The sequence below is a fragment of the Callorhinus ursinus genome, unplaced genomic scaffold (assembly GCF_003265705.2).
Source record: "Callorhinus ursinus isolate GAN/ISIS: 27379988/994484 unplaced genomic scaffold, GSC_fseal_2.0 scaffold40, whole genome shotgun sequence".
NCBI classification, from domain to species: Eukaryota; Metazoa; Chordata; class Mammalia; order Carnivora; family Otariidae; genus Callorhinus; species Callorhinus ursinus.
This window is the reverse complement of record NW_027397102.1, coordinates 8,971,059-8,997,843: the sequence shown is the minus strand read 5'-3', so window position 1 is coordinate 8,997,843 and position 26,785 is coordinate 8,971,059. Positions and strand designations below refer to the sequence as shown.

The 26,785-nt window shown below is 35.0% G+C and overlaps 1 pseudogene; it reads left to right on the top strand.

Annotated features, from left to right (window-relative positions):
• Nucleotides 1-9,610: 9,610 nt before the first annotated feature.
• On the top strand, nt 9,611-25,483 carry LOC112811444 (nascent polypeptide-associated complex subunit alpha-like; annotated as a pseudogene).
• The last annotated feature ends 1,302 nt before the right edge of the window (nt 25,484-26,785 follow it).

Genomic DNA, 26,785 nt, shown 5'->3' with positions numbered 1-26,785 from the left:
AGCTTGACTTTAAGACATTTTGTTTTTTTTTTTAAAGATTATATTTATTTATTCATGAGAGACACAGAGAGAGAAGCAGAGGGAGAAACAGACTCCCAAGGAGCAGGGAGTCTGATGCCGGACTCGATCCCAGGACCCTGGGGTCATGACCTGAGCCGAAGGCAGATGCTTAACCATCTGAGCCACCCAGGCACCCAACTTTAAGACATTAATAGTATCTTATACCAGGTGATAATCAGAGTTCTCCCTCAAAATGCTTAGGCTTAAGATAATACAATGATAGTACAGTAGTCAAAATGGACTTTAAAAACAACAAATTCAGGAAGAGGATAGAGAACTTTGAGTTAGGAGACAAATTTCAGACCCTAACCAGTGTGAACATTTAAGCAAATCCCTTCCTCTTGCTGGTCTCAATTTTCCTATCTTTAATAGGAAAAAATTAGACTAGAATTAGTGACAATTTTTCTGGAGATGGAGTATTGTTGGTCACAAAATTTTGAAACTCTGGTGAAAACTCAGGACTCCTCACCAGAAAATGGCAAATGGACAAAAAGCCACCCTCACCCCCACAAATATTCACAAATCATTTAACCAACAATTTGAAGTGATTTTTGCCCCCCCAAAGATTATAGACTCCATTTTAAGAACTCTTTGAATGTAACAAAATTTGATTGCTTTTTTTTCAAATTCAATTGAATATAGTTTATTTATGCACTGTGCATACTAATAAAGATAACTGCCCAGTCAAAACATGTAAAGCTTGGGACAGGCAGGACTATTCCTCAGGATGTTCTATCTGATGGGCTTATATTTTTATGTCCAGGCCAGGGACTTCAAGCTTTTTAAGAACTTATAAACATTCTCAGATTCTGAAAAATATATATCAGCTATGAAATATGAAAAGGAAATGACAACACGATAGATAACATAAAGTATCAACTAGTTAACTGTCACTCAATTATAAATTATATATAAATATGAAGTTTAAATCACAACATATTTTTCTTAACAAAACTCAAAATTGTAATATTAATGAGATTCTTTTATATTTTTCACCAAAAAGTGTATTTAATATACAATGATATATATTTTAATATTTTTGATATGATGAAGGATAAAGCTTTTAAATCTGAGTATCTAAGGCCTAAAGTGGTCCCAAAACAATTCTAATCCAAGACCTATACTCCAGTTTTCTGGAAAGAAATAACTTTTTGTATGTATCAGGACCCTAAGGGTCACATATACCAAGAAACTAAACTGAGATCTCCTATTTTTATGCGGGAATATAAAGCAGTTGCAGTAGCAGGGAAACAGTGAATATTAGGCTCTGGATCCAGAATTTGCCAGGGGGTGATGATGCTGAATGATACCTAAGGTGCAAGTAGAGAGGAGAGAAAACAGGAAACCAGTGTTGTTTTAGAATTTCAATGTTGGCTGAAGTAATCTCTAGTGTCTTTAAGGTCTTTGGTTGTGTGGTTTTTTTAACTCTATTATAAAATCTTTTAAACATATATGGGCGCCTGGGTGGCTCAGTTGGTTAAGCGACTGCCTTTGGCTCAGGTCATGATCCTGGAGTCCCGGGATCGAGTCCCGCATCGGGCTCCCCGCTCAGTTGGGAGTCTGCTTCTCCCTCTGACCCTCTTCCCTCTCATGCTCTTTATCTCTCATTCTCTCTCTCTCTCTCAAATAAATAAATAAAATCTTTTAAAAAATCTTTTAAACATATAGAAAAGCTTAAAGAATCATATAATGAACTCTGTGTACACACTATGAAGATTTAATGATCCTTAATATTTTGCCATATTTGTTTCATGGACTTTTTTCTTAATATTTTTTTAAGATTTATTTATTTTAGAGAGACAGAGAGTGAGTGAGTCGGGGCGGGGCAGAGGGAGAGGAGAGAATCTCAAGCAGTCTTGCCACTGAGCACAAATCATGATGCAGGGCTCAATCTCACAACCCTGAGATCATGACCTGAGCTGAAATCAAGAGTTGGATGCTTAAGTGACTGAGCCACCCGGGCGCCACTTTTCTTAACTATTTGAAAGATAATTTTAAACATCATGATATTTTACCCATATTCGTCTCTGAAAAATGAATACATCTTTCTATATCACAAAACTGTCATTATCACACTTAATGTACAATAAATTCCTGGATAACATTTAATTTTTAGTCTATATTCAAATCCTGCTATTGTCCACAAAATATTGTTTATAGCTTACACAAATCAGGATCCAATCAAACATCATGCATATTTTTTCTTTTTTTAAAATTTAATTTAATTTTATTATGTTATGTTAGTCACCATAAAATACATCAAGTTTTTGATGTAGTGATCTACCAGTCATTGTTTTCGTATAACACCCAGTGCTCCATGCAGTACCTGCCCTCCTTAATACCCAACACCAAGCTAACACATCTCCCCATCCCTCTCCCCTCTAAAGCCCTCAGTTTGTTTCTCTGAGTCCATAGTCCCTCATTGTGCTTCTTCCTCTCCAATTTCCCCCCTGCATTTTCCCCTTCCTTCTCCTAATGTCCTCCATGCTATTCCTTATGTTCCACAAATAAGTGAAACCATATAATTGACTTTCTCTGCTTGACTTATTTCACTTGGCATAATCTCCTCCAGTCCCATCCATCTTGATGTAAAAGTTGGGTATGCATCCTTTCTGATGTCTGAGTAATATTCCATTGTATATATGGACCACATGTTCTTTATCCATTCATCTGTTGAAGGGCATCTTGGTTCTTTCCACAGTTTGTCTATTGCGGTTATGAACATTCTATCTTTTGAAAGAGCTTCAGGAGAATAGGTATTATTTCTTCTTTGAATGTTTGGTAGAATTCCCCACGGAATCCATCAGGCCCTGGACTCTTGTTTTTGGGAGGATTTTGATCACTGCTTCAATATCGTTACTGGTTATTGGCCAATTTAGGTTGTCAGTTTCTTCCTGTTTCAGTCTTGGCAGTTTATAGGTTTCCAGGCAGGTAACCATTTCTTCCAGGTTGCTCAATTTATTGGCATTGGGTTGTTCATGATAATTTCTAATAATTGTTTCTTTTTCTTTGGTGTGAGTCGTGATCTCTCCCCTTTGATTCATAATTCTATAATTTGGGTCCTTTCTCTTTTCTTCTGGATAAGTCTGGCCAGTGGTTTATTGGTCTTATTAATGCTTTCAAAGAACCAGTTTCTAGTTTCATTGATTTGATCTACTGTGTTTCTGGTTTCTAATTCATTGATCTTTGCTCTAATCTTAATTATTTGTCTTCTAATACATGGCTTAGGCATTGCTTATTGATTTTCTCTAGTTCTTTAAGGTGTAAAGTTAGTTGGTGAATTCGGGATTTTTCTATTTTTTTGACTGAGCCTTGGATGGCTATGTATTTCCCCCTTAGGACCGCCTTTGCAGTATCCCATAGGTTTCAGATCAATGTATTTTCATTCTCATTGGTTTCCATGAATTGCTTAAGTTCTTCTTTGACTTATTAGTTGACCCAAACATTCTTGAGCAGAGTGGTCTTTAGCTTCCATGTGTTTGAATTTCTTCCAAATTTTTTCTTATGTTTGAGTTCCAGTTTAAAACATTACAGACTGAGAAGATGCAGGGAATAATCTAAATCTTTTGGTATTGGTGGAGACCTGATTTGTGATGTAGTATGTGGTCTTTTCTGGAGAATGTTCCATGTGCATTCGAGAAGAATGTGTATTCTGTTGTTTTAGGATGGAATGTTCTGTATATATCTATGAAGTCCATGTGCTCCAGTGTGTCTTTCAAAGCTCTTGTTTCTTTGTTGATTTTCTGCTTAGATGATATGTCTACTGCTGAGAGTGGAGTATTGAGGTCTCCTACAATTAACGTATTGCTATCAATATGACTTTTTATTTTGGTTAACAGTTGGCTTATGTAGATGGCTACTCTCATGTTGAGGGCGTAGATATTTACAATTGTTAGATTTTCTTGTTGGATAGACCCTTTAAGAATGATATTGTGTCCTTCTCTGTCTCTAACTACAGTCTTTAGCTTAAAATCTAATTTGTCTGATATAAGGATTGCTAACCCAACTTTATTTTGAGGTCCGTTGGCATGGAAGATGGATCTCCATCCCTTCACTTTCAGTCTGGATGTATCTTTAGGTTCCAAATGAGTCTCTTGTAGACAGCATATGGATGGTTCCTGTCTTTTTATCCAATCTGCAACCCTGTGCCATTTTATGGGAGCATTTAGGCTATTCACATTGAGAGTGATTATTGAAAGATATGAATTTATTGTCACCATGTTGCCTGTGAAGTCCTTGTTTCTATAGATTGTCTCTGTAAATTTCTGTTCTATATCACTCTTGGGGTTTTTCTCTTTTTATAGAACCCCCCTTAATATTTCTTGCAGGGCCGGCTTAGTGGCCACATATTCTTTCAGTTTCTGCCAGTCTTGGGAGCTCTGCATCTCTCTATTCATTCTAAATGACAGCCTTGCTGGATAAAGTATTCTTGGCTGCATGTTCTTCTCATTCAGTAATCTGAATATGTCTTCCCATCCCTTTCTGGCTTGCCAGGTCTCTGTGGAAAAGTCTGACATTATTCTGATGTTCCTGCCTCTGTACATAAGGAATCTCTTCCCCATAAAGTTTTGTGAGTTTTACTATTACGTATGGGGGCATTGGCCTGTTTTCCTTGATCTTGGGTGGGGTCTTCTTTGCCTCTAGGACACAAATGTTTTTTCATTCCTCAGATCAGGGAAGTTCTCAGCTATAATTTGCTCAAATATACCTTCTAGTCCTCTCTCTCTCTCCACCCCCTCAAGGATCCCAATAATTCTGACATTGGAACGTTTCATGGTGGCACTTATTTCTCTGTTTCTGTTTTCATGGATTTTGCATTGTTTCTCCCTGGCCTCTTCTTTTTCCTTCTAGTCTATTAATTGGTCTTCTTGGTCACTAATCCGTTCTTCTGCCTCGCTTACCCTAGCTGTTAGATTATCTAGATTAGGTTGGATATTACTGATAGCATTTTTAAGTTCTGCCAGTTCAGTTTTCATTTCTGCCCTTAGAGATTCTGTTGCCATTAATTGATTTCTCCATTCTAGCTATTGTCTTCACAATTTCTAACCTGAATTCCATCTCTGATATCTTGGTTATATCTGTATCCATTTGTAAATCTGTGGCAGATGTCACAGTCTCTGAGTCTTTCCTATTTTGTGGGTTCCTTCTCCTAGTCATTCTGTTGAGGGGTGCTTGAGGAAATGTACAGAGTCCAAATTATTGACCACAACCCAAGCAAGATGCACTTGTTTTATAGGGACCTTAGAGTTGCTGACCTCTTGTTCTCTCAGCCTGTCTTCTGGGAGAGGGGCCTACCGTGCTGTTACTCAGGCAACTCTGTTTGGGCAGAGTTGCCCTGCCCCCTATGGCAGGGGATGGGCTCAGTGAAAACCGTTTTTTGGGGGCTTTTGTTCTCTGACGGCTTTCCCTTGTGGATTTTGCATCTCTTCCAAGAGTCAGAGCAGAAGAAATCTTTTCCAACCCTCTTCCTCAGAGCAGAGAGATCACAGTCTGTTCTTCAGTGAATTCTCCAGTCCACACTATCTCCGTTTCTGCCTGTGCTGCTATAAACTGCAGCGTCCTGGGTTGTGTGCCCCTGAGCAGCGCTCCCAGTCCTCACCTCCATGTCGGGGTATGGGGGCATATCTCTGTCCTTTGTGCTTCTAAAACTGCTAGCCACCCGGTGTTCACACGCATGGCCCTACCACTCCAGGTTTCAGTCCGGGGCGCTGCCCTAAAGTCCTTTCCCCACCTCTACAGATTTATGAGTCTATGCCTTGTCCCCAGTGTGGGAGGCTATCCCTCACCAGTGGTGTAGGATCACCATGGCTCCCTCCTCCTGCCTTTTGTCTTCCAATACTTGCCCATGGAATCATGGGTCCCTGCTTCATACCTCGAAACCAACCACCTGCAATATTCTGTTTGTAGAGTTCCAGATCTATCTTCTTTTTTTTTAAGATTTTATTTATTTATTTATTTGAGAGAGAGAGAATGAGAGATAGCACGAGAGGGAAGAGGGTCAGAGGGAGAAGCAGACTCCCCGCCGAGCAGGGAGCCCGATGTGGGACTCGATCCTGGGACTCCAGGATCATGACCTGAGCCGAAGGCAGTCGCTTAACCGACTGAGCCACCCAGGCGCCCCAGATCTATCTTCTTACATCTCAGGCTGATTTCATGGGTGCTCAGGGTGGAATGGTAGATATCCAGCTCAATTCCGGGGACCAGATGGAATAGGGTCCCCTACTCCTCCACCATTTTTTTTCAATCTCTGCATAATTTTTCTAATCTAACAGATTTCTCCTTCACTCTCTCTCTCTTTTTTCTTTACAAACTTGAACTATTAAAGAAATGGAGACCATGGTTATACAGAATGTTTGATCTTCTGGATTTAGACACTTTCTTGTGGTATTTAATTTATTCCTCATACCACTGTTTTTCCTGAAACTGAAAATTAGTTCTAAAGACTGGATAAGATTTTTTTGTTTGTTTTATTATGTTATCTTAATCATCATACAGTATATCATTAATTTTTAATGTAGTGTTCCATGATTCATTGTTTGCCTATAACACCCAGTGCTCCATGTAATACATGCTCTCCTTAATACCCATCACTGTGTTAACCCATCCCCCATTCCTCTTCCCTCTAAACCCTCAGTTTGTTTCCCAGAGTCCATAGTCTCATGGTTCATCTCTCCATCTGATTTCCCCTCCTTCATTTTTTCCCTCCTTCTCCTAGTGTTCTCCATGCTATTTCTTATGTTCCACATATAAGTGAAACCATATGATAATTGTCTTTCTTTGCTTGACTTATTTCACTTAGCATAATCCCCTCCAGTTCCATCCATGTCAATGCAAATATGAGTATTCATCCTTTCTGTTGGCTGAGTAATATTCCATTGCATATATGGACCACATCTTCTTTATCAATTCATCTGTTGAAGGGCATCTCAGCTCCTTCCATAGTTTGGCTATTGTAGACATGGATGCTATGAACATTAGGGTGCATGTGGCCCTTCTTTTCAATATATCTGTATCTTTGGGGTAAATACCCAGTAGTGCAATTGCTGGGTCATAGGGTAGCTCTATTTTTAACTGTTTGAGGAACCTCCACACTGTTTTCCAAAGTGGCTGTACGATCTTGCATTCCCACCAACAATGTAAGAGGGTCCCCCTTTTTCCACATCTGCTCCAGCATTTGTTCCTTTTTGCCTAATCAATTTTTGCCATTCTAACTGGTGTAAGGTGGTATCTCAATGTGGTTTTGATTTGAATTTCCCTGATGGTTAATGATGTTGAATATTTTTTCATATGTCTGTTAGCCATTTGTATGTCTTTGGAGAAGTGTCTGTTCATGTCTTCTGCCCATTTTTTGACTTACTTGTTTTTTGGGTGTTGAGTTTGGACAAGAATGTTGCATAGGTGCTGCTGCATACTTATTATCATATTTTATAAAAGGACATATATTGTGTGTTTGTTCTGCTATTAGTGATGGTGAGTGATTGTTGGTTAGGGTGGCATGGTCTCTCCAGTGTAAAGTTTTCTTTTCTCTCTTGCGACTAGTAAATAGAATGATAGTTTTGCCCATGTAATTTTTTAAAGATGAAAGGAGGGTTAAGGATAAGAGGTATATTAGAAAATCACAGAATGTGATGATTTACCTTCTTAATTCTTTTCAGAGGATCTTTTTATTTTTGGTACTTAAGGCTATCTTTTCTCCTTTCCTATATCCTTGTTTTCTCTATGAATATTGGCAAGTTGCATGGGATATATTATTTTGGAAATAAACTTATAAAGAAAATTCAAATATTTGCTTTTAATCATGACTTTATATGTGTGTGTGTGTGTGTATGTATACACACACACATACACACACACACACATATATATACATATATATCCAACTCAGTCACAGCAAACCACTTTGTATGATTATAATAATGTCCTTTCTCTCCTTATACTTATGTATTATTTGAGTTGATTTCACTGACCTAGGAAGAATTGCTAAAACTGCAGAACTTCTTTAGTTTATGTTTTCCTCAGTGAACTGATTTGCCCTACCAATTGAATAATCACAACTGGTTGTTATATTTATGGGAGATAATTTTATTTTTACAACAAATGTCTGTGAAAATTATTTAAAATGCTTCTGAAGAATTCTTTTTAATGACCAATTTTTAATAAACTCAATTGCTTAACTGAAGAATTTGAGTGAAGAAACAAAAGAATCTGAAATTGACTTAGGGAAGGAGGTCAGGTGAAGGTTAATCAAAGGAAGAGAGAGTGAAATGGCATAAATGGCTTTGATAAATTTTTAATTATTACATAAACAGACACACACTTGAGAGTGTGCTTGTGGACATGCATGCTCACACACACAGAATTAAAATTTAGCCTCCATAGATACAATTTTATAAAATTAGATGACTGTTTCATTGTATTATTATGATTTGGCTTTCTGCATTTATTTCTGCTTCAAACTAGAATTTTGAAATTTGAAAAATAAGAAAGATTAAAGTAGCTATGTGATGTAGAGGTATTTAAATTACTTTCTTGGGGGTTGGAATGGAGATCAATTTTAGGAGAACATTGAAACAGAAAAATTTATTTATTTAAAATCTGTAGGGAATTTTAAAGGGGAAGTATATGGACTTTTTAAAATCAAATATTTTGGCCCAGATAAAGATTCTGAAAATAGTGACTGTTTTCTATACACACTTAGCTGGAAATTAAGGATGTGAATGGAAATGTCCTTTATTATGAGGCAGGTTATCATACCTAATAAGGTTTTATTCCCCACAAAAAAGGACAATCCCTTATTAAGAAATCCTTCAAGTAGATTGCTATGTACCCTCTCAAATATTATTGTAGTGGTTAAAAATGTCTGATTAAATATTTCACCACTCCTTTTTGCTGTTATTCTACTTTTCTAGATAAAATTTAAAATTGAATAAATAAGTAAACCAAGAAATAATTTAAGATTAATGAGTTTCCTTCTTTAAAAAACAATTCTGGGGGCGCCTGGGTGGCTCAGATGGTTAAGCATCTGCTTTCGGCTCAGGTCATGATCCCAGGGTCCTGGGATCGAGTCCCACATTGGGCTCCTGGCTCAGCAGGGAGCCTGCTTCTCCCTTTCCTCCTGCTCATGCTCTCTCTCTCTCTGTATCTCTGTGTCTCAAATGAATAAATAAAATCTTTAAAAAAATAAAAAATAAACAATTCTGTTAACTATATGTAGTTTTTGCAACAATCACTTTGGTAACTAACTTAACAAGATGGAATCAATTGTTTGACTTTGTTAATGTCTAAGACAGCTTCCTCAAAGTAAGACAACATTTTTCTCTTTTCAATTGACTATATAAAATTAATGTTATTTAGAGATTTAGACCAAATGTATTGCCCCTCAAAAGAGGAAAAAGAATAAAGTTTTCATTGATAAGTTTCATTGGTAATTACCAACATGGAAATCTGAAAAATAATAGTTATTTTCCACTCTCTAAAAGTGTTAGGTTGCCAGCCACTATTGCATTAATTGTCTAGTGAGATCTTCTGAAGATTTCTTTCTTATATTAACATGGATAACTGCAAAGCAATATATCTGAAGATATTGGTGGACCTTTGCAAATTTAATCAGAATGGATTACAAGAAAGTTGTGCTGAACAGAAAGCCTTTCCTGTAAGGCAAAACTGATGAATTTTACACTTTGTTGGATCTGCAAAATTATGTAAATGAAAAAAGTGGTGTTGCCCCTATACTGTTGACAAGATTTTTTCCTCTACAAAAATCTGTTTTTCTCTTTTGAATATTTCCCCTTTGTTTCAGAAAGTGAAGCTAGAGAAATGTACAGAATAGAGATGACTACTGTACTTAAACATTTCTAAAATCCTTATTTTCCCTACACAAAATTTTTTGGTATGTCACCTGGAAGGTGGTGGTAAAAGTGGAGTGTTATGACAGAATGGAATTAAAAAAATCGTGACACCAAAGAAAAATATAAAAAAAAGAAAACCAAAACAAAAAATCTGGGCATTTGTTAACTTAAGAGTCTATCAATTTAGTTACAACAACAACAAAAAAATCAAACAAGAAACCTGGAAAACACTGTCCAGCTGTTAGTTCTGCTCCCAACATGATTCTGTAACTCATTTTTCTTTTGTTTTAGAGTGAGAGAGTAAATACTCTCTTAATCTTAGACAAAGAGAAAAAGCATTACTTAAAATATCTGTATAGTTAGAACTACAGCATTTACAGAAGGGAAGACTAGTCAAAAATTAGGGTAAGAAAAAAATCCAAGAGTTCCTTCTGCTTATTTATGGTAATTGCTTATAATTTAGGCTGTTTCTATGGAATTATGGGTGAGTCAAAGTGGAACTAAGGCCAGGAAAGGCAGTTCTTACTTGATGTTTAATTTAATGTTGTCTGAGGGATGGTTTCAGTACTTATAGATCTTTAATTGTGTAATTCTAAATGCAGATGAAATTTGTACCAAAATGGGCAAGTCATTGGGCGCCTGGGTGGCTCCGTTGGTTAAGCAAATGCCTTCGGCTCAAGTCATGATCCTGGAATCCCAGGATCGAGTCTGCATCTGGATCCCTGCTCAGCGGGGAGTCTGGTTCTCCCTCTGACCCTCCCCCTTCTCATGTGCTCTCTCTCTCATTCTCTGTCTCTAAAATTAATAAATAAATCTTTAACATTTTTTAAATGGGCAAGTTGCATAACCTCTGAGTTTGTTTCCTTACCCATAAAAATACAGCAAATAATATCTACTTCATAGTTATTTTGAGTGTTAGAATGGAGTTAAAGAATTTTTAAGCTTTATCTGATTGAAAGGCTTCAATATTGTATTTTACATATTTTACATATATGGTATCTGGAAACTAAATGAATAATGAGAAGGATGCTTTCTAAACCTAGAATACAAAATTAGGTGTTTGCTTTTGTTTCACTAAGGAAATGTTTGTAATTTGTGTTACTGAAAAGAAGCGATGCCAATTGGCCCTCATGGAGATAAGATTTATTGTCATGGTCTCATTAATGTCATGATTTAGACAAAAAACTAGCCACAGACTAAATGACAGAACAACTAACTTCCCATTCCAAGGTTTTTCCACACTTTCTTTTTCATTTTTTGCTTTTTCACATTTACATTTTTACTGTATTAACAAATAGGAATATATTTATGTCCCTAAATATTTTTCATGTTCTAAAAAGACTGACTGTACAGTCAGTATAGAAAGTGGTTTAAACATGTTTGAAACTTAACAAAAATGTATAGTTTTAGACTCTTAGCAGTGTTTTAATTTATATGCACCTCTGAAGTTTTACCCAGATGGAAGGAGGAAGCCCTAATGAATTTTCATGCTTTCTGGATTGCTAATGATGATATTTGCTGGGGTGGAGATTCTTCTTGGAACTCTCCAAGAAGAAACTCTTCTCCTTGAGCTGGCAAAATTTGAGGAACTACTTCAAATACCAAGACTGTAATCAAAAGAAATAGATGGGGCAATATCTGAGGTCATTTCTTACAGTATCTAAAATTAATTTACAGTAAAATACCTACCTAAGGGATAATTTCTTTTAAGAATTTCTGAACTGGAAAATGAACTCACCAGGTTCCTGCTTCAAACTTCTTTTTTGTAGAACTGATCAAGTGGAAGGATGGGTATTTATATGAAATGTAGATCTGAAAAAAGAACATTAACAATAATGGGATTTCTTCATGGTGCTCATTTAGAAATGTGAATGTAGAAAGAGTGTATAGGTAGAAGATGCCTTCACTTACAACCCATCTTTCCTCAATGGGATCATCAAAAGTTCAGATGTTGTGCCACCTTGGGCCATTTAGCAAAAACTAAAGCCTTTTCTCCAACCTCTAGGCCTTCTTTTATTTTCTTGGAGATTGGTTTCCGCTTAGCAACAGTCCAAAGTGCTAATTCCATGGGTTGAAGCCCTTCAAAATGGAAAATTAAAATCCCTCTTGACTCCCAGTGACTGATTAATTTGCTACTAGAGGTAGGTAAGGGACAAGAAAAGCTGCTATTATTTTCCCAAAGAAGAAAGGAACAGTGGGGCACCTAGGGTGCAGAACTAATTGCAATTAATACATGTTTTAAAAAACTTGAGAGAGTTAGAACAAATATGTGCAGAGTATGCAGTGGGGTATGTCTTCAGGCTTTCAATTTATTTTTTAACATAAAATAATATAATTTCTTATGTTTATCATCATATTGTTCTTTGGCTCATACTACAAACATAGAAAATATTTACTTTTTTCATTTCCATTTTCTGAACTTTGACAGAGATATGTTGTGACTGGGAAGAAGTTACAACTCACTCACTAACAGTACATAATATTATATTAATTCAAACCAAAGTTTTGGCAAATACTTGTGACTGGGAGCTTTGGGTAGCACCATTCACTGTTATAAACTCTTTCTTCAAATGTCAGTTGAAACAAATGGGTTCAGCACTAGTGAAGGATATGGCCAATCAAAATGCTTGATCAACAGAGATTTTATATGAGTATAATGGTGTGGAAGAAGAGTGGTCAGTTTTGATCATTTTTTATAGTTTTGGCTGGCTGTCAATGATGCATAAGTAAATGGTGCTCCAAGAAGTAAATAATAGGATGCTGTAATAGAGGAAAAGACCCTTAAAGACCATCTGTTCCAACCTGATTATTTTATGGATAGAAAACTGAGACCACGGGTGCCTGGGTGGCTCAACTGGTTAAGCATCTGCCTTCACCTCAAGTCATGATCCTAGGGTCCTGGGATTGAGCCCCACATCTCATCGGGCTCCCTGCTCACTGGGGAGTCCGCTTCTTCCCCTCCCTCTACCTCTACCTCTCCCTGCCCCCTTGTGCTCTTGCTCACTCTTTCTGTCTTTTTCTCAAATAAACAAAATCTTAAAAAAAATCTCAAAAGAAAACTGAGACCAAATAAAAGTGAACATCTCATTAAAGATATAGAGATAGTTAATATGTAGTTTTCACAGACCTATGTTCTTTCCACTATACTATGCAAATATGTATACATTGAACCACTTAAGTTACATACAACCACTGCCAACCTCACCCCTTATTGTTCTGTTTGATTTTGTTGTTGTTGTTGATAAATTCTTTTTGGAAATTTGAAAATTTTGGAGTTCAAAATAATAGTTTATTTGCCTCATTTGAATATAGTCTTTGTTTTATAGAATCAGAAAATATTAGCACTGAAAATTATACTAGCCAGTATAAGAATCTATTTTTCAACATCTTTAATGAGAACTCACTTAGCTTCTGCTTGAGTACCTTCAAAATATGAAGCTCATTTTTTTACAAGGCAGCCTAATTTATTATCTGATAACATTGTTAGAAAATGCTTTCAAATATTAACTTGATATTTGCCTCTTTGTTATTTGCATATATAGATATTTTTATCCCATGTGGGGACATACAGAACAAATTTAATTCCTATTGTACAGGATGGCATTTCAACACTTAAGAAAACAGTCATATGGTGATATAACAATAAAAAATTAAAAAAAACCTACAATCATTCCCTTCCTGTCTTTCAATCTATTTCAATTTCTTATATAAAAACATTTCCAGATCCTTTAAGATCCCATGAGTTCTTGCTACAACATCTCTAGTGAGTCAAAATTCCCCTAAAAAATGAATTACCAATGGGGATGATATTACAGATTTATTCTGAGCAGTGCAGAGAGGGATAACTTTTGCCCAGAGAAACATTTTTTCTGCTATGAGATATCATTATTTTGAGTGTTTATTATGTGTCAGAAACTCCTATGCACTTTGTATGGATTACCTAATTTATTCTTCACCATGACCCAATGAGGTAGGTGCTTTTATTATTCCCATTTCATAAATGAAGACATTGAGAACCACAGATGCTGAGTAAGATATCCAAGAACTCATAGCTCAAGCTTGTTTAACTCCAAATATGGCTGTATAAACTTCTACTTTATGCTGCCTCCCATGCCACCTGAGTGACTGATTCACTTTCCCTTCTATTGTTGGCTCATTTTAGTCCTGTACTTAATCTTGAGGTCTTCCATTTTACACAAATAATAATGAAATTTAGTTTGTACTTGCACAATTTACAACCCTTAAAAAAGAACTTATATTTTTTCTTGCCCATTTCCATCCTGTTTTCTTCTTTAAAAAGATTTTATTATTCATTTGACAGAGAAAATGCACAGACAGGGGGAGGGGCAGAGAGAGAAGAAGAAGAAGGCTCCCTGCTGAGCCTGATGTGGGGCGCTATCCCAGGACCCTGGGATCATGACCTGAGCTGAAGGCAGAAGGCAGACACTTAACTGACAGAGCCACCCAGGAGCTCCCATCCTGTTTTCTTCTAATCTAGATTTGTTAATCTTGTCTTATCTCTTAGATTTTTGTTATGCATTGAGTTCACCAACAAGCCATTAATATCTTTGCTTAAAATATCTATAAATGTTGGAATGAAGAGGGAATTTCTTTAGGTTGATATGCATTCATAAAGTCATATTCATTGTATGACTATTAAACCAAGCACAAACTTACCTAATAGTACTATTATATAGTTTATGTTTTCCATCTTGATCACAAGGATGTTATGGAGAACTATCAAAGTACTCTACTGAAATAAAGCTACATTGTAACTACAGCATCTTCCCATTGATTCAAAAACCATTTTTATTGGGGTACCTGGGTGGCTCAGTAGTTAAGTGTCCTTCGGCTCAGGTCATGATCTCAGGGTCCTGGGATCAAGCCCTGCATCAGGCTCCCTGCTCGGTGGGAAGCCTGCTTCTCCCTCTCCCACTCCCTTGCTTGTGCTCCTGCTCTTGCTATCTCTCTCTCTGCCAGATAAATAAATAAAATCTTTAAAAAAAATTTTATTTTAATTTATTTTTAAAAATTGAAATAGTGTTGACATATAATACTATATTAGTTTTAGGTATACAACATAATGATTCAACAATTAGATACATTACAAAATGTTCACCACAATAAGTGTAGTTACCATCTGCCACCATACAAAGTTATTACAATATTATTGACCATATTCCCTATGCTGTACTTCTCATCCTTGTCCCTTATTTATTTTCTAATTGGAAGTTTGAACCTCTTAATCCCATTCATCCATTTCACCCTTACCCATTTGTTTAGAATTTGCTAAACAACAATAAAATACAAAGATAACTACTGACCTTAGAACACCCAGTCTAAAAAAACCTACTATATAATTAACTGTACTGTACAGTATGCAGTGTTTAAAAAGAGGTTCAGATAATGTACTTTGATGGGTCAATGACAGGAAGGATTGATTCCAGTTTGTGAAGAAAAAGAGGCTTATTATTAATCTATGGACCTTTCAAAAAGGGAGATTTGTTTAATTTGGTAGGATTGTCTAATGGTGAGCCCATGCCAAATCTTGGTGATCATTTCAGCTTGAGTTAGAAAGCATAAATCCTTAGATGAACTTTTCTGTCAAAATCACTTTTTGAATATTTGAGAATTTAAGCTAGGTTAAATCAATTTGTCAGCCTTAATACCTTGGAATTTAGGACACAGATATTCTATGCTCTGTACAAAAAGTATAAATTCTCTCCTTAAACTGTGGAGAATTGTCTACTTTAAAACTTTTCCAGGAGCCTTAGGGAGCATTTCTTTCTCTTTATAGGTCAATTACATCATAAGAGATAACTTCAGCCAAATTCTACATTTTCCAATCTGTCTTCCTCTCAGAACTGTACTGCTCCTCACTGTGAACTCTGACTTTTGTTGTTCTGAATATTCTAAACACCTTAAAACAAACAGAACAAACAGAACAGAACAATTTTAAAACTGTTACACAGTGATTTCCTAAAACATGCATAAAATCTTTACAAATTAAACCTAGGTCTACATGGTGCTAAAGTATTTCATCAATTCAGTCCTACTTGATTTATTGTTATACAGATATAGCGACCATATACCCTGGTTTTTGAAGATAGTTGTAATTTCAAATATTTTGCCCCATTTTCCTCATAATTGCACCAATATCTGTAAAATCATGTGTCTTAGTTCAGGGTGAGAAATTATATTGGCTGACTTTATAAAATATTTTGAGGATTGATTGAATTACTTAAATGACCCAGATGTTTGGTGTCTTGTAAGAAAAATTTAGATGTCTTCAGAATCTGATTTATTGCTCTTCCTATCCATGCCCTTCTCCTTAGCCTAACACATGGTTTGAGAGCTCATAAACAAATAAAAAGCTAAATAATTAATCTTGGGCGCCTGGGTGGCTCAGTCGTTAAGCGTCTGCCTTCGGCTCAGGTCATGATCCCAGGGTCCTGGGATCAAGTCCCACATCGGGCTCCCTGCTCTGCGGGAAGCCTGCTTCTCCCTCTCCCACTCCCCCTGCTTGTGTTCCCTGCTTTCGCTATGTCTCTCTCTGTCAAATAAATAAATAAAATCTTTAAAAAAATATTAATCTTGGCAACATGAAAAATTATTTGGTCCAGTATAAGCAACAAGATATAGACAAGGATATAAAAAATACTGAAAAAAGACACCTGAAACTTATATTCCACTATATAGTAATTAGCTGTAATTTAAATAAACTTGGGGAGGAAAAGAAGAAAAAAGAAAAAAAGATAATGGCAAAGATATTGTCACCTTTTAAGCATTTGTTAAGGCTTCACAAGGGCAGTTCACTATATTGGGGCACATAAAAATTATTCATTTCTAAAAATGTTTTCTACACTAAATGTATAGTCACTAGTCATTTCTGACCCTCAATTTCCTCTTCCATAAAATGAGTATGAGAATAATAGCACTTATTGCATAGTTGTATATAAATATTAAATAATATAATTGTAAATTCTTTAGCAATGACCCTGGTACACAGTAAGCACTCCATGAATATTAGCTACATATATCATTATAACCAGAAAAACTATTTTTGTGTAATTCAATTCAATGGTACATTGAGGTAGGAAAAAAAAAGGGTTTAGAGTTGAGCTGATAAAGAATAAGCAAAGCTAGTGAGAAGAAAAACCCTAAAGGAGATACATCTTGAACAGTAGAAAAGATCCTAGAGGAGATACATCTTGAACAGTGAATTAAAGAAAAGATATAAATTGGGTGGGTGGGTAAGAAAATAGTACAAAACACATACAAACAGACAAAATTAACTTTTAAGTGAAAATAGAAGCTTAGTTGGTTATAATAAAACATTCCATATAGTAATTTGGCATACTGACAATCAAATGTTATAATTTAGGCTTCTTGTTTTTCAGGGTAGTCTTCTTCAGTCATAAATAGTAGTTGTATTCAGAAGTTGAAATGATCAGCCACCTGAAACCACTATTGCTAGGGTAACTCATATATGGGAACTTCATATTACTCTTTTTTATTTTGTTTCTAATTTCTGTCTTGTATCAGAGTTTTAATTAAGATTGCAGTCTTTATCATCTTTGGACTATAGTTCCAGTCTTACATGGTTTATTGGTGTTTCATCTGGATGAAGAAAATTTATGCTAAAAAACACATTTTAGCATGTTTTGTATGACAATTCTTGGGCTCAGTGTTTTACCTCAATTACCTAAGTTAATCCTTACAATATTATAATCCTCATTCTACAGATGAGAAAACAGAGACACAGAAGACGAACAACTTACCCAAGTCCACATAACTCTATTAAGTGAACTGGATTTTGAACGCAGGCAGTTTCACACTAGAGTTCATGAGACTATACTGCACTGCTTCCTTATAGAAAAGTTCAGCAACTGATAACTTACCTGACACACACAATAAATACTTCGTAAACATTTATTGAATGAACGAGAGAAAAAGAATGAATTAATGTAGATAGCCAAATCTGTAGGACCAATCTGATCATGTTAGTATAGTAACGAAGAAGAAAGCTAGGCAATTATCTATCATAGTTAATCAATATAAATTACCAGGCAAGACAAATAGCTCCCTTTTGACTCAGTAATACTTTTTTTTTTTTTTGCCTGAGTTGTTCTTATAATTGCCGAAACCAGACACTGAGCATTTCCTAAAACAAAGTGAAAAGAAAAAAGGATAATTTCAGATTCAATTGATACTTGACTTGAGACCAAGATTCCACATTTCAAATTATTTCATAGACCAGTGCAATCTAAATTTATTACTAAAGATAACAGTATAATGATAGTCAAGGTAGACAGGGAAGATAACAATATAATGACTGTCAAGGTAGAGAGGGTCGAAAGAAATCTTAAATCTAAACCTTTAACTTTTTGGACTAATTTGTGATATTTTTATTTGGATGCTCTATACTGCATAATTCAAGCTTTACTTCATACTATGTATGAGTATTCTATTTGTATTGAGCTTTCTAATTTGACAGTAGATTTTTTTTCAGCTAGTTGACCTATTTCCAAGTCTCTTTTTTTTAAATTTTTAATGGATAGAATTAACCTTAATTTATATTTCACACTGCCTCTGTATAGATAGAGAAATCATTCCATTAGAGAAGAAAAGGGAGATAACTACATAGGAAAGGCATTTATATTAAGTTTCTCTTAGTTTCTGAGAAAATGGAAAGATTAACAGTAATGTAATTAGAGTCTCCATCATAAGGCAGCCAAGTGTAGTCATGGATTTTACTAAGTTACTGCCACTTGGGTACTTTGGGTCCAAATTGGATTGCCTCAGCCAAGGCATTCATAGGCATCTCTCTTTTTCTCTCTACCTCTCCTTCTCTCTATCTCTTTATCTTCTATCATCTATTATTATCTTCTATTTATATATGGTACTAAATTCTCATCTTTAAAACAAGGGAAATGAGGAATCTGAAACTTGAATACTGTATTCTTGTTTTTTTCTTTTTGTTTTTCAAGGCAGCTAGGCTTTACTTAATAAAATTGGTAAAAGACATATAATTGCATTTTGCTTTCCCTATTCGCTAGCTCTTTTTCAAAGGTAGATCAGAAAATATTCTGTTGAGTCAATATTTATTTGAAATAAATGATCATCAGTTTCACTACAGAGGAAAATTAAATAAGTTCTTAGTTTTCTGATTATGTTCTCAAAAACAAACTAGCAGCAAAATGTTCTTTTTCACTGCCTTTGTTTTTGCATCAATAAATATTCCTTGAGTATTTGACAATTAACTCATCTATGTACATTTTGAAATAATGACCATCTGAGAGATTTTCAAGCTATGATATTAGTTTTTCTAATCCTTTCTATATTTGCAACTCTATGCATAGTGTATATAAGTTCAGTGGCTTCAAATTTGAAACTTGATTTTTTCTCAGTATAGCTGCATTAGCATTCAGCTGCGAGTATGTAAGATAATAGTATTAAAAGCAACCTTCCATTCTGTTGTCATGGATGCAGCACAACCCAATACTGGTGGCACTGTATCACTAGTCTGTACAATCTCATTTATCTACCAATTTTAAGTTCATTGCTTGTGAAATTCTATCACTATATTAAAAATCCTTGCTATTTATTTGATATTTGAAGCATTAAAATATAGACTCTATTGAAAAATTTTCAATGTAAGAATATTTTTTCAATTAGAAGCAAAGTGTTTCTGTCACTATTCGTTATGAAAATCAGCAAAATTTCATGAAAATTATAGCTTTTTTGTTATGAAGAAATCTTTTTTTCTTGAGTCAGTGTATACTCTTTTGTGGGTATGCTGTGTGGGGAGAAGTGTAGTATTTTATAAATAATTGATAAAAACAGCATGTGTATTTTCTGAATTTGTAGAGAACTTTACAGTTTTCATGCATCTTTTTACAATATCTATGCCATCAATTCTAAAGAACTTATTAAGTCAGAAAAAGTACTAATGTAACTAATGTAATGTAATGTAACTAATCCTGGTAGTGAAAAAAAATGGTGACAAGAATGCTTGCCCCAGACCTGACGATCATATCTGGGCCTTTAAAAACAATACACAACTCAATAAAAGGCAAGAATTTTAGGATTATCAAGAAATTAGTTTTTGTTATACAATAACACAAAGTATCTCTAAGGACAAAGTAAACTAATTTGAGAATAGCCAAATCCATAGTTGGTTGCCTAGAAAGTATAATGCCCAGTAGGTTATCTCCTTAATTGTGAGTATACATTTGTTTGTTCTTGTTTTGAAAAAAAAATCATTTTATGATTTTGTTTAATCAAAGGGGTCTATGTATTTTTTTTTCAAACAGAGACAATTCGTATTTTAACTTCAAAGTAGCAGAGATCTTTATGTGTTAAAAATAATATTTTTTCTTTTTCTGTTAATTTCATCCTGATAATTTGACTTTTTATGATATGAGAACAAATTTTGATAAGACACTTTGAGTCCTTCATAAATTTTTTTCAATTATCTTTTATTTGATGGCTGTCCTGCAAATTTGAAAACATAAAATGAAAATTATAATGTAGAATTTTTAAGTAACTTCTGAAGTTTACTTTTTATATATTAATAATAAAGTAATTTGATCCTATGTAATTAAATTTGTCCTCTGTTTTTCAATAATTTGAACTGTAGAGTTGACTTTTTGTTATGATTATACCAAACATCTACTACCTTATTTACATAGAGACACCTCAGATTATGTATTGTTTTGGTTGAGGGTAACTAGAAAGGGGGGGAATTTATGGTGTGGAGAAAATTTGTCCCCACTCATAATTAAACAACCATGAAGATACATGCCTCAGTCAGCAAAAGCAGGAATCAACATTATGGAGTGAAAATTAACGAGTCAGACACCCAAGCATCTACTGTATCTGCCTGCCGCTAGACACTGAAGCATGGAGAACAAGATACACCTCTATGGATGGGTAGCTTTCCTTATTAAAGAAACAGAGTGGGAAGCACAGTAGGGGAACATACTAAAACAAGGCTTTGTAGTAATTTCCTTGAAAGAAATTTCCCAAGATAGCAACTTTAAAAGCTTTTAATCTTATGACTAGCTATACAGTGTGATTTGCATTAGGTGGTATTTAAAAATTCCATTAGTTTGCAACAGATCTGATATTTTCCCAAACTCTTCTCTCTTCCTTTATTTTTTCCTTGTAAAACATTTGTTTTCTTAACTCATTAAAGTGAATACATATTTGTGAGTTTGAATCCCTTTGAAAAACTTTCTCAATGATATATTTCCATTATTTTTTAGTTATTTCCATTTTGAATGAAAAATGTGACTTAGGAATTGACATAATGGTGTCACTGGATAAAATGATGAATTTTCATGCTTACATTTCCTGCTTCATTCATTTAATGCCTCCCATGTTTCATCAGGTGAATACTGAAGGTAATTTGACATCCTTTTACTTCTTATAAATTGCACAGAAGGAAGACTCAAGGGCTGTAAACTTACATCAGAATATTCATTTCTAATGGTTGAAAATAAATATTTCAAATGCCAGTTTTGAATCTCTGTTTACATCCTGAAATAGTAGTTTCTATTGTGGACTTTTTTCCCCCCCTCAGATCCTTCTTGTATTTTTGGAAAATTATTTCTTTTCTTTTGAACTTGAGTGTGTCTGTTGTTTACCTTACCCATTAAATATATCTAAACAATGAAAATCTTGAAAAATTACCATCTAAAACTATTGAAAGAAGATTTTGTGATTTGTAACCCATTGATGGAACATGGTTGTGGATATTTAATATGTTTTAAGTGGATGTCTAGTGATGTAACCAGGGTTTTTTAATATAATGATTCTATTTATATATATTGTACTTTTAGATAATTTTAAGGTTTTGATTAGACAAAGAGTGGAAACTGATATAATTTAGAATAAGTTAACCATAGGCAGGCTCAGAGACTTTGAATTCCAAAAAGAAAACATACAGTATTTTATTTAATTATTTATCCTATTCTTATTTATTAATTGTAGATTTACATAAACCAACCCAACCATCAGGGATACACTCTGAATTTCACATGATTCTTTCAGAAACTTATAAATGTAGAACTTAATCTAACTTGACTAAGTAGCGAATAATATATACTGAGCAATAGATAGTTAACATGCCTTCTTACCAATTTTGACTTGTAGACATTTTATGTAGACATTAATAGCAACACTTTAAAATAAAATTTTCCTTTTGAGTTTCTATTTTAAAAATACACACAAAAAATCTATTGACAAAGATGCTTATTTACCTTCTTGTTTAGTAATATAATTATGACTTGAAGATATTTGCATTTTCCTCATAAAGAAGAGCCACAAGAATATTGCACATGTATAAGACTTAAGAAGAGGTAGGACGCTTGGGTGGCTCAGTAAGTTAAGCATCTGCCTTCAGCTCAGGTCTTAATTCCAGAGTCCTGGGATCGAGTTCCACATCAGGCTCCCTGCTCAGTGGGGAGCCTGCTTCTCCCTCTGCCTGCCACTCCCCCTGCTTGTGCTCTCTCGTTTTCTCTCCTTCTCTGACAAATAAATAAATAAAATCTTTAAAAAAAACTTGAGAGGAAACACAGTGAAGGAATTTACTTATATGCTGTCTTCATTTTAACACAAAATGTTTTTAATATGCTGATATTAATTCTGTAATTGGTACATATCAGAAATATTTTTTCCTTTGAAATAACATTTGTAAATTTCAATTTCATAATGTTGGTTTCTTTCATTATATCTGATCATTTTTTCCAGCAAATTTAATCTTCAAGTTAACTTACCTACTCCAAGAAAAAGTATTTTAAGTAACAGTTTATGTGTCTAAACCGTCTTTATTTTACCTATTTGATTTTTGTTGTTGTTGATAGTGGTCTGAGATTGTATGGAAAAAAATTTTATTTTTTTACTGTGGTTATGTTTTTCAGTGTTGGGGATTAAAGATGTATATATTTAAATGATTACAAATCACTTTTGCATAGTTTTGAAAGATTATGAATTTTAAAAGAAGAATAAAGGGAGTTACTGAGATGATTATTTGGTAATGGGATGATGTTGTATTATAAAACTCATACAACCTATCATTTTTAGTAGTTCATTTATTGTAACATCAAAACCTAACTTCAGTAGTTACAAGATTTAGACTGAAAGTTATCCATTGTTTCCTTAAAAATCGAAACATATTTTTTTAGTTTGAGTTTTAAGTTAAAAATCTGATGCTCATAAAGTAATGTAAAACAGGTTTCACATCATTATTATAGTTGCTACTATAACACATGTATTTTGTAGTTCTTAAAATATCATGCACAAAGTCTTAGAAATGTGGAATATTTTCATGGTAAGAGAATACATTTACATTTCTACATTTCCAAAACATCAATGTGGCTGTGAAAGGAAAATACATTTCAACTTATATGCATATGTTACCAAAAATGATTAGATCTAATTTTATTTGTTTTATATATACAAATAAAATTCAAAGGATTTGATAATTCCTGCAGAGAAAGTTAATCTATTTTTAACTACAGCTTTACTTTTATAATCTATCCAGTGCTTCGAATTCTGCCATTGATCTATGATTTATGAGATTTAAACCACCTCTTAGCTGTAACACTGGTTTCTGTCCAAGATGCTGAGTTGAATACTAATTACGAGATCAAATTTATGCTGCTGGGCTAAGCAGATGAATGAGTTCTCCATAAAGGACTCCTTTCTCCATCCCTGCCACAGTTGAACCTTAAGAAAGTATCTGTCAGAGAAAAGGATAAGGAGAGAAATAAATGAATCAGAGAAAAATGTCTTATTCTATATATTTTAGTATATTAAATAATTGTTTTTGAATCACACATATACAGTCATGAATAGAGATGTGGTCATGCAGACAGGAGACATAAACCATAATTTATTAATTGTGTGTGTGTGTTTCCATGTCTGGGAACATAGAATAAATGCTCAAATTAATATTCATGACTTTATTTAAAACCCAAGTTAAATTAATTGCTAGGATCCACTCCACAGAGTAGCAAAGCTTTCATGCTTTAACTGTACTTGAAATTTCCAAGCAGCAACCCAGTATTGGACCATAGATAACAAATTATTCCATTGGAAGGGAGGGTGAATTTGTTAAGGGAGTAATTTAAGAAATGTAGGTAACTGACTAGTTTTCTATTAAGAGCAGTGGTACTCAACTGAGAGTGATATTGTCCTCCTGGGAACACTTGGCAATATCTGGACACATTTTTGGTTATCACAACTGGGGGGTGAGGTGTTATTTGGCATGTGGTGGGTAGAGGCCACCAATGATGCTAAATAAACATTTACTACATACAGGACAACTCCTCACAACAAATAATTATCTGGCCCCAAATGTCAACAGTGACACTCTTGAGAAACTTTGATCTAGAAGTACCATAACCTATCAGCTACTAAGCATGTTTGTAGATATTGCTGGAAAATGACAATAATTGGTATTTTTTACTTCACAAACTAAAACCATGAAAATAACTGGACCAAACAAATGGCAATGATAGGATGTAGAGTGGTAAGATATAGCTGTGACACAGCACCACAATTGTAGAAGAATGCAAAATTAGAAAGGCCACAATCTGAAATGTGACTCAATTTCAGTGAGGCCTCTGAATTTAGTTTGGTTTGGCTTTTAGAAGAAGCTGGCCAGGCTTCCTTCTGCAACAAGTGTGGGTCACGCTCTTTCTCATTCTCTTTCTGCCGCCATCTTGGTTCTGCGTTCCCCTCACAAAGCGCCTGGTGAAGCCACAGAAACCATCCCTGCTACAGAGCAGGAGCTGCCACAGCCCCAGGCTGAGACAGGGCCTGGAACAGAATCTGACAGTGATGGATCAGTATGAGAGCTTGAGGAATAGGATTCCACAACAGGCAACCACACAACAGGCCCAGCTGGTAGCAGCCACTGAAATCGATGAAGAACAAGTCAGTAAAGCCAAACAGAGCCGGCATGAAAAGAAGGCATGGAAGGCTATGTCCAAACTGGGTCTTCGACAGGTTACAGGGGTTACAAGAGTCACTATCTGGAAATCTAAGAATATCCTCTTTGTCATCACAAAACAAGATGTCTACAAGAGCCCAGCTTCAGATACCTACATAGTTTTTGGGGAAGCCAAGATTGAGGATTTTTTATAAAGTCTTTTTTTTTAAAGATTTTATTTATTTATTTGAGAGAGAGAATGAGAGAGAGCACGAGAGAGAAGAGGGTCAGAGGAGAGGCAGACTCCCTGCTGAGCAGGGAGCCTGATGCGGGACTCGATCCCGGGACTCCAGGATCATGACCTGAGCCGAAGGCAGTCGCTTAACCAACTGAGCCACCCAGGCGCCCTGCCAAGATTGAGGATTTATCTCAGCAAGCACAACTAGCAGCTGCTGAGAAATTCAAATTTCAAGGTGAAGCTGTCTCAAACATTCAAGAAAAAACACAGACTCCAACTGTACAAGAGGAGAGTGAAGAGGAAGAGGTTGATGAAACTGGTGTAGAGGTTAAGGACATAAAATTGGTCATGTGTCAAGAGCAAATGGGTCAAGAGCAAAGGCAGTCCGAGCCCTGAAGAACAACAGTAATGTTATTGAAAATGCTATTATGGAATTAACAATGTAACCATCTGAAAATGAGAACTTTTTTTGGTGTTTCAAAAGAATAACTGCAGCTTGGTTTGAAATTTGTACTGTTTCTATCATTAATAAAGTTATGGCTTCTTGTTGGATGAAAAAATAAAGAAGCTAAGCCCCTCATTCTCCATATATACATGCAAACCAACTTCATTTTTTTTTCCTTTGAGGCCATCCAAATTTACATTTATGTATTGTTAATATATGCATTCACTTTTAAATTGGAGATCTGTATTCCTATTTGCATATGGGTCAGATCCTTTTAGGTATCTTTGTAACTCATGGCAATTATACAATTGGATCATTCTTGAGACCGTTGTGTTATTTAACCAGGTCTTTATTGTTTCTCCAGGATTTGACTAAGTCTCCTTTTTATAAAGATTTTTTATTTATTTATTTGAGAGAGAGAGAGGCAAGGAGAGCATGGTGAGGAAGGGCAGAGGGAGAAGGAGAGTGATAAGCAGACTCCCTGTTGAGCACAGAGCCCAACATGGGCTCCATCTCAGGACGCTGAGATCATAACTTGAGCTGATGTCAGACATTTAACCAACTGAGCCACCCAGGCATCCAGGAATTGACTAGTTCTTAAACTGAACTCACTCAATAAAATGTCAAGATAAAAAAGCAATGAAGCCCCAATTTCTATACTGTAATAAAAGCTTTTTGTGTGTTCTGATTGGTACTTTAAACTGAAGAACTCAGAAAATGTGTGTGTCTGTGTGTGTGTGTGTGTGTGTGTGTTTAATGTTAGGAATGCCTGTTGATATTAAACTTTAGGTTTAAAAACTCTCCATCACATCTTGTGATAAGATGAGGATGCCTCAGTTGCCATAATGGAATTGGACTGAATAGAGGAAATGGAAGCTAAAATTAGAACATTTCCTAGTTCTGCTATATCAATTTATTAAATTCTGTGTTAGTATTCTCATCTATAATTTCAGAATAAGAGTACCTACATTATCTGGTTGTTTATGGTTTAGATAAGTTAATGTATGTATGTCCAAAGAAGGGCAATAATAAATCAGCTCATTATTATTAGCTTTGAAACCTGAAATTATCATTTAGCAGGAACAATTCTCCAAAGAAAATCCAGTCCCCCAGCAAAACTTGTTTAAAAAAAGGGGAAGAGTCTAATACAGTAGTTGGCAACAGGGAGATCCAACATGGAATAACAGTTTACCTTGACAGATAATCTGACCATAGTATTAAGGAAGTCAGGGAATTGTGACATTTGGAGAACC